The sequence below is a fragment of the Monodon monoceros genome, unplaced genomic scaffold (assembly GCF_005190385.1).
Source record: "Monodon monoceros isolate NGI ecotype Baffin Bay Population unplaced genomic scaffold, NGI_Narwhal_1 Contig4826_ctg1, whole genome shotgun sequence".
In the NCBI taxonomy this organism is placed as follows: domain Eukaryota; kingdom Metazoa; phylum Chordata; class Mammalia; order Artiodactyla; family Monodontidae; genus Monodon; species Monodon monoceros.
In genome coordinates this window covers 1-10,000 of record NW_021700692.1, presented here as the reverse complement: position 1 = coordinate 10,000, position 10,000 = coordinate 1, and the positions used below count along the sequence as shown (strand labels likewise).

Genomic DNA, 10,000 nt, shown 5'->3' with positions numbered 1-10,000 from the left:
GAGAACAGAAACCAGACCATTAATATCTGAATACCCAGAGCTCAATACAGTATACTGTAAATGGTGTGAATTCAATAAATATTTTTATTTAGGTAAATAATTTAATGATAGAACACTCAAATTTCTTTAAACACAATATTTCAAGTTACTATATTTTTGTCTGAGTACAGATCTGGAGTGGTACAAATTGTATCTAAATGTTGAACCATGAATTAAGCAAAAAGGGTGGAAAACAACTCTTTTGACTTAGGTTTCGATTCCTTACTCCCACTCTTGCTTGGCTCAAATAATTTCTATTGAAGATATTTAGGTAAACCTTTAATGGACAACATGTGAAAAGGTCCTTTGACTATAGGGCTAATTGAGACAAGCTCATGGGTACTGAGCAGGGGGCCTTCGGACTTTGAAAGCTCCACTTCCTGCAGAAGCCATTCCTGTTCTCTTTTCTGCTTTAATCCAGACCTGCTTGAATGAAGCCCCATTAAGTAGCTACTGACCACTTACGTACGTAATATATAACTTAAATGTATAAATAACTTAGAAGTAAAGTAGAAAATGGTTTTCTTTTAAAGAAAAAGCAAATGGAAGACCAGCCACCGCTCTGGAGCACACCAGGCATGACACTGAGCATCCCCTCCCCAAATGTCTGCCCCAGCCCCCATATGTCAACATCCATCACCCTGACCCTCTTGCCTCTGGCAATATGGCTAGACTTACCTCAGAGGTTTCCCAGATAGAAGAAAGCTGAAGGAAACTGGGGATTCCATACCAGGTGTACATTCCACCAGCAGTGATTGACACACATGCTACGTGCGATCATTAACACTGGGAGCCTGCCTGTTTTCAGCTTTACAGGCTGCTTAAGAACACTTCTTATTGAGAGAGACTCTGCTGGTCTTGGATCATCATGGAACGATGAGGCTTACTTTAGTAAGAATGACTCTCTTACATTATAGGGCCAGAGAACAGATGCACAAGTGTGTAGGGATCAGACGAACTATGTTTTTTTGTTTTTGGTTTTTGTCAGTGCCTATATACATACATATGGTATAGTTTAATAAAGTTGCTTTTCTTACGTTTCATTGCTTTGTAAAGTCACATCATATATACAGTCATCAATAAAACTCACAGATGGCCAGTACAAAATTTAGAAGTTTCCAACAGTGTAAAAAAATGACAAGGAGTTATCAGCCCTCAGGTAAACTTCAGGATGGGTCAGCCCTAACATTAATCACTGTGGACTGCAAGCACTAAGTTCTGTCTAGTTCTATTTGAGAGGAGAGGACTTCATCCACTGGTAACATCACCTGATCACCATCAGGGAACAAAAAGTTCTCATGGCTTTGGCACTCTCTGTTCCCTGGAAGGGTTTCTGACTGGTGGAGGCAGAGAGGACAGCGAACGATCCAAAAGGAATCAACAACCCCTAAATGGGCCAATAGTACATCCTGGAATCCTACCCAGGCCAGGACCCTGAGACTGGAAGCTAAGAACTGTTGTCAACTACATGGGTCTTCATCCAAGCACAGAAGCACAGCCCCATCCCTCACCCCTTCCTCAGTCTAAAGGAGAGCAGACGGGAAGCTCTTTGGGAGAAGAGAGGAAGGAAATGTGGTACAGACAAAGGCCAGGCTACTTCCCAGAGGCCTTTGCTCTACTTCCCAGAGGCCTGATTAGTTAGGCCACACCTAACTAAGAGTGTGGAATATGATCCCACTTTTAAGATGAATAGCACTATTTTAAGAGTAGAACATCTTGGGAAAATCCAGGATGCCTACTCTGAAACTTTAACTCGAGGCTGTGGAAGACACATCAGTATGCAGGTATATTCTCCTCTTAAGAATCTAAGATGACGGAGACCACCCTGGTGGTCCAGTGACTAAGGCTCCAGGCTCCCAGTGCACAGAGCCCAGGTTGGATCCCTGGGCAGGGAACTAGATCCCGCATGCCACGACTAAAAAAAGATTCTGCATGCTGCAACTAAAGATCCTGCATGCCGCAACTAAGACCCGGTGCAGCCAAATAAATGAATAAATATTAAAAAAAAATCTAGATGAGAAAAAATATGAAATCTTGCCATTTGCGACAACATGGAGGGAACTTGAGGGTATTATGCTAAGTGAAGTAAGTCAGACAGAGAAAGATAAATAGTATAGGATTTCACTCATATCTGGAATATGAAAAACTATAATAAACAAACCAAACCCCTAATAAATGAACAAACCAAAACCAAATAAAACAAACATGTCATTACAGACAACAGAGTAGTGGTTATCAGGGCGGGTAGGTAAACGAGGGAGACAAAGTGGATAAAGGGGATCAACTGTATGGTGATAGATGAAAAATAAATTTTTGGTGGTGAGCACATTGTAGGGTATACAGATGTAGAAATATAATGCCATAAATCAAGATTACCTCAATAAAAAATAAAATAAATCATTGTAAATGAAAAAATGTAGATGGATATTTTCGTTTTCAAGCACCAAAAACTTTTAAAAAACTTTAATTGGCTAATATAGTGCACATGTTAAGCAGACTTTTAAAGAGACCCTACATCTTGAGTGGGTTAAATAATCACTTATAACCATCTTGAAACATGTTTAACTCGGTTTTTCTAGTGACATGAGATTAAACATGGAAACCAAACTGTGTTTCACTCACAACATATAAGCAAAGAAACTGCATGGACATGTGTAGATTTATGCAAAAGCCCGGTGATACAACTACGTTTAGCTTTTCAGATTAGGTACATACGGCCACCCACTCGCCCTGTATTATCTCACCAAACACAAGAGCAGCAACTTTTCTATTTCAATACAATTATGGGCAGAAATTATATGATATAAAATGGAGGTTCTTCCATAAAGGTTAAGATTTAGCATATAAGCAGGGAAGACAAAAGCAAAGTTCCCATGAAGTCAAAAATAATACCACACTGGTCCAGTGCTCCATGAAACTCTGAGTTAAATTATAGTCCTCAAAGGCGTGTACTTGGATCCAGATTCACCAAGACACTTCAGTATGCTTCAAACTGGCTCAACATCATCTTCCTGCTGTATTCATAAGCCAAAAATAGTGCCGCATTGGCAGGGAACGCTCGAATCAAAGTAGCTTTCAGACCAGAATATAAAGCTGCTACTCCTTCCTTTTTCACAACACTTAAAAGAGTTCTGATAAATCCTGCCTGTTTTCCAAACATGGAAAGAACCTGAATTCTGGATTTGATACAATCCACTGGGTATATGACAAGCCAAAGGCAAATTCCAGCAATTCCACCGCTTAACATCAAGGGGACAGGGCCTAGTTCATCTTTTGATCCATCCGAGGCAAAAAACGAGCGGCTCAGTTCATAGCCACCGAAGAAGAAGAAATAGCCTGGTACTACTTGAAACAGAGTGCTCGTGAGTCCGTGGTAGAAGCCCAAGGGGCCATCCTTTCTAAGGATACTCTTCGCGACGGACCAAACTGTATTATGGCTTTTTGCTGTCCTCCCTGACATCTCCAGTTCGTGCATGGTCTGCAGCCGGCACTTCACCAGCTCAGTGGGGCACAGGGCCAGCGCGGCAAACGCAGAGGCGACGGAACCAGCGGCCGCAGTCTGCAGATCATTCAGCTTCGCCTGCTTGTCCAATCCAACCACTTTCCTCACGAACTGTTGGCAGAAGCCGTAGCACAAGAAGAGGACTGACTTCTCGGCGACGTAGGCCATCAGCGCGGGGGCCGGTCCCTTTGTAGAAGCCCCGCAAGCCCACCTGGGAGTACGTCTTCAGGCCACAGTCGACGAGGCCCTTGTACAGGCCAGGGAACGTCTGCATCTTCACTTGCATTGTGTCGAAGGGCTGCCCGGTCAGGACGCAGGCTGTGCCCCCAAGGGCCCCCGCGGTGAGGTCGACGGCGGCTTGGATGGCAGGATTGGATTTCATGTTCGCCCACTCTTCTGCTGGTCTCCGAGGAAGGGAACTCTCTGGAGCTTAGGAGGCCGTCCCGTGTCCAGCCGCCTGCTCTTGGCTCTCTCTCCGGCGCGGGAGAAGCCGCTTAACCCCAGACTAGGCCGCGGGCCGCCCTCCCCACGCACTGAAATACCCCCCGGCCCGCGGGCCCGCGCGCGCCTCTCCTGGCGCCCTGCGGCCTCCGCGTCTGGGCCCTAAACCCGTCAGCCGCCCTCCCGCTCGCTCCGCGCCGCCAGGCAGTCCCAGCGCCCGCGGGCCCCGGGGCAGACTAGAGAAACACTTCTAATGACTCTCAATACAGCAGTAGAAAGCTGTCCGATAAACTCCTGCGATTACGGCCAGAAACTCTAGGCGCTGCTGCGGCGGACGAAGACTTGCCTTCCTGTTCGGCCAGAGACCCCCACCTCCCGGCAAAAGAAAATGGGAGGTGCTAGATCGCGCCTGGGGTCAAAGGGTCAATCTACAGAGACAAAGGTTTAAAATAGGGAAAACGAACAAACACTTTGCGGGGTTTACCTGACAATCGGTGGCTCCTTCGGATCAGAAAACCCTTAATCGTCTCCGGAGAGGAATGGCGGCTCCACAAAGGTGCCGGCCGCCGCGCCTCTCCAGGTGTAGCTCTTTGCTCGCCGGGGGCGACGCCGGGGGGGGGGGGGGGAGGCCTGAGGCGGGCAGATCCCCTCTTTCGTGGTAACATCGCCGTGGATCCTGGCCTGAAGCCCTGTGAGCTGGTGGGACGCACACCCTCGTTATTTCTAGAGGTTAAGTCAAGGCCGTGTACAATCGCATTGGAAAACATTTATATACAGCTAAAAAACTTGATATAAAAGACCTGTGTGGCTCCAGCGCTCTGTGCGTGCTAAGTCTCGGGGTTCTTGCTGAGGAGCCATGCAGCTTTAGGCAGCAGAAGTTCTGGATATAACTGACTACAGGCCTAGTAGGCAAGATGCAGTTTGGGGCATCAGTGAGGGTACCGCTGTCAGGACACACTTATCCTCCCATATGCTTATAATCCCAGCGTTGGAACGAATTCTCTTAAAGTTTACATTTTAAGCCCTAGGCGGTATTTTACTTTGGGGGTAAAAACAAAATGGTGGAGGGGGGCAGAAAGTATGCTAAAAGGATTCTTTCATTTAGAAAGCTTTCCTTGTCTGATTCTTTGGATATCAGTTAATATTTAAAAGTGAGGCACCTAAAAGCAGATTGTGCGTGGATACTGTTTGGCAACAGGTAGACTTCATTGTAGTAAGTAGTGACTTGGCCTTTTCTTTGGAGAGTGCCCAAATGTATCTGGATTTCTTTTCTCTGGTACCATATGGTTTCTTCAGAGAATAATCTTCCAGTCTTGACTGTGTGTGTTTGCGGGGGAGGGGGGGTGCGGGTGGTGTTTACCTTGGGTACTGATTTAATGACACCAAGTGGGAGAAGAGGGTTGACATCCCGCAGTCAGAAAACAGACTTCCACACAATTCCCTTGTTCAATGCTATGGACTCCCAGCCTCCATCTGTGCCTTCTTTGGTTCAATTTACCCAGAAAATAAACTTTCTGTCTGTGGCATGGGTAAGGAAAAGTCATCTGGCTTGAGTGAGATAGGGCTCCTGGACATCCAACAGCTCTGAGCACAGATTTTATCTTATTTTTTTTTGTCTGTGCCACATGGCATGCAGGATCTTAGTTCCCAGACCAGGGATGGAATCTGGGCTCCCTGCGGTGGAAGCCCAGAGTCCTAACCACTGGACTGCCAGGGAAGTCCCTGAACACAGATATTAATGAATCCTGTTTCTAGCCTCACGCCTTCCCTCCTCCTTGGAAACTGCCTGCGAAAACTGAGCCTCAGTGTCTATATCAAGTGGGTGGGTTTGTTTCTCCTTGGTATACCTCCTTGCAGACATTTAGCATGTAACTTTCTGTGATCTATGAATTTATCGTTTCTTCATCTGCTTTGGCCTTCTGAAAACATTAACATCTCTCATCCATTGTTGTCTCATCTCCTATTTTCCTTGCCCTTGGGGGTTACTATATTAGCAGGCTATCTGACAGAGAAAAGAGATTCATGAGAACAATGTGCCATTTTAAACTAGAAAAAAAATTTTTTAATTTAAAAAATTTTAAAAATTTCATATCACATTTGATGGTTTTTTAAAAATTAACTTTATTTATATATTTATTTATTTTTGGCTGCATTGGGTCTTTGTTGCTGTGCTCAGGCTTTCTCTAGTTGCCGCGAGCGGGGGCTACTCTTCGTTGCGGTGCACGGGCTTCTCATTGCGCTGGCTTCTGTTGTTGCAGAGCATGGGCTCTAGATGCACGGGCTTCAGTACTTGTGGCATGCAGGCTCAGTAGTTGCGGCACATGGGCTTAGGTGCTCCACAGCATGTGGTATCTTCCCGGACCAGGGCTCAAACCTGTGTCCCCTGCATTGGCAGGTGGATTAACCACTGCACCACCAGGGAAGTCCCTCACATTTGAGGGTTTTTAAAAACTGTTTTGGTTTTTTAAAACTGTCCATTAATTACCTATGGTTCATTGTTTATTTTTTAAAAGCACATACTGTTTTTACAAACACAAGAGATGCAGGATACTACAATAAATCATCAACGGCTTTTGCATTAAATTCATATATGTATATGTTTTGGAGAAACCAAGTCAGTAATCAGCGCCAGGGATCATGAGGGCATTAATAGGGAAATCGTCTGTAATTTCATTGAATTATCAGACACAGTTGTGCAATAATACACAGATCTCAAGTTCCATGAAATATATTTAAACAGCTGGACTTGGAGCACATGTACTCCCACGCATACATGGAAAACAATGGCAAAGGAACTTCCAAATTTTCAGTGAAGATGCACACCCACATCACATGTTCCCTAGCAATCAGATTGAGTAGCCAGATAGGATTACCAGAGAAAGTAAGGTTTGAGCTGAGGGCTGAGTAACAAAAAGCTAGCCATGAGACTATCTGGAGACTGTTCCAGGAAAAGGGAAATATAAGTGTAATATAAGTAAAACTCTGTAGTGTGAAAGAGCTGGGCGTTTGAAATATAGAAAGAAGGCCAATGTACCTGCTGTGTGGTGAGCAGTCTTCCTAGTCTGTGTTTTCACACAATTCTTACCAGGTAATAAAAGTTTAAGCAGAGTTGAAGACAGTCCTTCAGAGACATGATTGGTCACAATTTGTCCAAATTTTCTGTCTCAAACATTTGATCTACAAATTCAAAACGTCAGGCTTTATGACATTTAGATGTGAACATAAAGATCCCATTTACCTAATCTATAGAAATAATGCAAAACAGAGACCACACTGACATGCTTATTGCAGCATTCTGTGTAATAGCAAATTTAAAATGGAACAACCTAAGTGACCGGCAATAGGGGAGTGAATAAAATTAAGAATTTATAAAATTTCTGCATTGCTTAAAATTTTCAGTGAGTTTTCTCCTATACTATTTTAAGACACTAATTTAAAAAATTCAACTTCCATTCATGAACTCAGAAATATTGAAAACCGTAGCCCAACTATACATCACACTCATCAGGCAAGGGAGCTATGAGAAAAGTGAGTCTTTTTTGGTAACTCTGGATTTACATGAAGGGAAATGGATCCCAATCTTCTTCAGTTAAGTTTTTCTCTTTTGAAGTTTACATAACAGATAATTACTCTTCATTATGGAGGTTTTAATATTTATGCAAGACCAAGCCGTAAATGAATCAAATAAAAACCAGAGCTACAGTAGTAAACTGACTCAGTTTGCTAATGCTGCGGAGGTATTTGAAGCAAACTTTGTTTCTGCTGTAATTTATAAACTTTTAGAATGATTCTTTAATTTGAAATCAGTCAACCCCATTTAAAGCAGCTGTTTCTTTTTACACTTTTCTACCATTTCAATCAGTCTTTAAATCAAATTTTTGATCCCTGTACGTTCAGGCCCTAGTAAATAGGCAATGACAGTTTGCTTTTATTCTAGGAATTGTTCCAAGTCCTTATATGTATCAACTCAATAGCCAACAACTCAAGGGCCCCGAGGTAGGTAATATTATCACCTCCATTTTAGAGATGAGGAAACTGAAACCAACAGATTAATTTACTTGCCCAAGATCAATCTCAACTAGGTCACTGAAATAGGATACAAACACAGGCACCACATCTCCTGACCTTGTGATTTTAATCTCTACTCTTCTTTAGTAAGTTTACAGTGACTAACAAGGCAAAGTACGTAATCTCGGTGAATTTACAGCCTAGTGAGGACATGGGCAACAGGTAACTTAGACTTTGGTGTGATAGACGCATAACAGTATTTATCCCAATAGACTATTATAGAGAAAGAGTAGTAATTAAACTCCTTGAAAAAAAATGTAAATAAGCTCAGGATTGAAAATAGTGAGAGAATGTGGTGAGATCAGGCTGAAAGAAAAGAATTTAGGAGAGTTTAGGAACGTTCTTTATCTCCTGACCTCCAAATGGAGCAGGTGGATTGGAAACATAATGCAAAGATGACATTTCCCCGTTTCTTTGCCTCTGCTGTTCCTCTTTTTCTTAAATTCTAACATATCTGCTTCTTTTCCTACAAAACAGAATCCAATTGGTCAGTCCATTAAACCCCATAAAGAAACCACTTCAGAAGAGGATCTGATACCCACTACCCCTAAAAGAGCAAGACACATTATAAGGTGAAAATTACTTGCTTTTATTTATTGTGAAAACAACTTTATGAAATGATTTGCAATGCAAAACGTGGAAAACTGCTTTGAATAACTGGGACAATAGCTACAGCATGGGAAAACATATGTAAACAAACTTCACTGCCACCAAACTAGACTCTACTTATTTATCTCAGATGGCATCACAGAGTAGCAATGGCAGCTTCTGGTAAACGGAGAAACAGCAGCAAAGTCCTGCAGTGAAGCTGTGATTAATTGCTAAACTGAACTGTTCACTCCACTAATCCTACAACTTCCCTACATTTACCTGTCTATACATTCCTACTTACTACAGGACAAACACCCACCAAAGTGGTTCCAGAAGACAAATGGGATAGAAATTCACAGTTATATTTGACTACAAGACAAATCCAATAGAAGGCAGGGGAGGAAATTGGGAACTACTGCAAAGTTTTACTATCTAGTCCAGGTGATGAAAACAAAGTTTTTCTTTCAAGGCTGACCACTGTCAGGAATGAAATTAAGTATCAAAGCTCTCCTCACTTCTCTAGGAGTGATTCTAGCTCTTCTTGCAAAGAGCTGAGCTGCTCCTTTTCTCGGTCTTCCTTTTGTTTCAGTTCATCCAGCACAGCCTGAAATCTGTTCTTGAGAGCCAGGTTTTCCACTTTCAGGATGAGATCCTCCTGTCGCTTCGCCCTGTCCTGGGTCTCTTGGAGCTTGCCTTTCATGTTATCAATCTGTTTCTGAATTCCCATAACCAGCTGATTAGTTCCCTCGTTTTCTTGGTGGTGTTCAGCTGACTCATTTAGCTTGTCCTGTAGCTGCCTTTCCAGATCTTCCTCAGTGTCAATGATGTTTATATCTTCTTCGTCTTGATGCTGTGTCTCATCTTCATCTTCACTGCTGCTGCTAAGGTCATTGAATATCTCCCGAAGCTCATCATGTTCTAATGAGTCATGGCCCTGCCTGTGGCCAGACATTCCTGGGGAAGAGATATCAAGGCCTTGATTTTCTGCTTCTTTTGTTTCATCTTCAGCAATTATTTCCCAACGGGTACTGACAGCTTCCGCATCTGTGCTCAGCAACCGCTTTACTTCTTTTTCCACATCTGGAGACTCAATATACTTCTTCTTTGCTGTCTTACGGAACCTTCTCTTTCTGACATTTTTTAGAGGCAGAGTAATTCCATGGTTCCATACAAACTTTTTCTCTTTGTCCTTATCCTTTTTCTTGCTTGCTTTGGGATCAGCAGTGGCAACTGGTTCCTCAACGGGAGGATAGAGATCACCGTCAACTGTAGCGACAAGCATCTGAGAGACATCAGCTGTCTTGTAAAAGGTTTTTTTTATCAATGGTTTTCAAACTTTCCATAACACATGGCAGATCT

At 43.1% G+C, this 10,000-nt stretch overlaps 2 pseudogenes; both read right to left on the bottom strand.

The window, feature by feature from the left end:
- Positions 1-3,016: 3,016 nt before the first annotated feature.
- On the bottom strand, positions 3,017-3,923 carry LOC114888626 (annotated as a pseudogene).
- Positions 3,924-8,628: 4,705 nt separating this feature from the next.
- On the bottom strand, positions 8,629-9,993 carry LOC114888559 (annotated as a pseudogene).
- Positions 9,994-10,000: the final 7 nt, after the last annotated feature.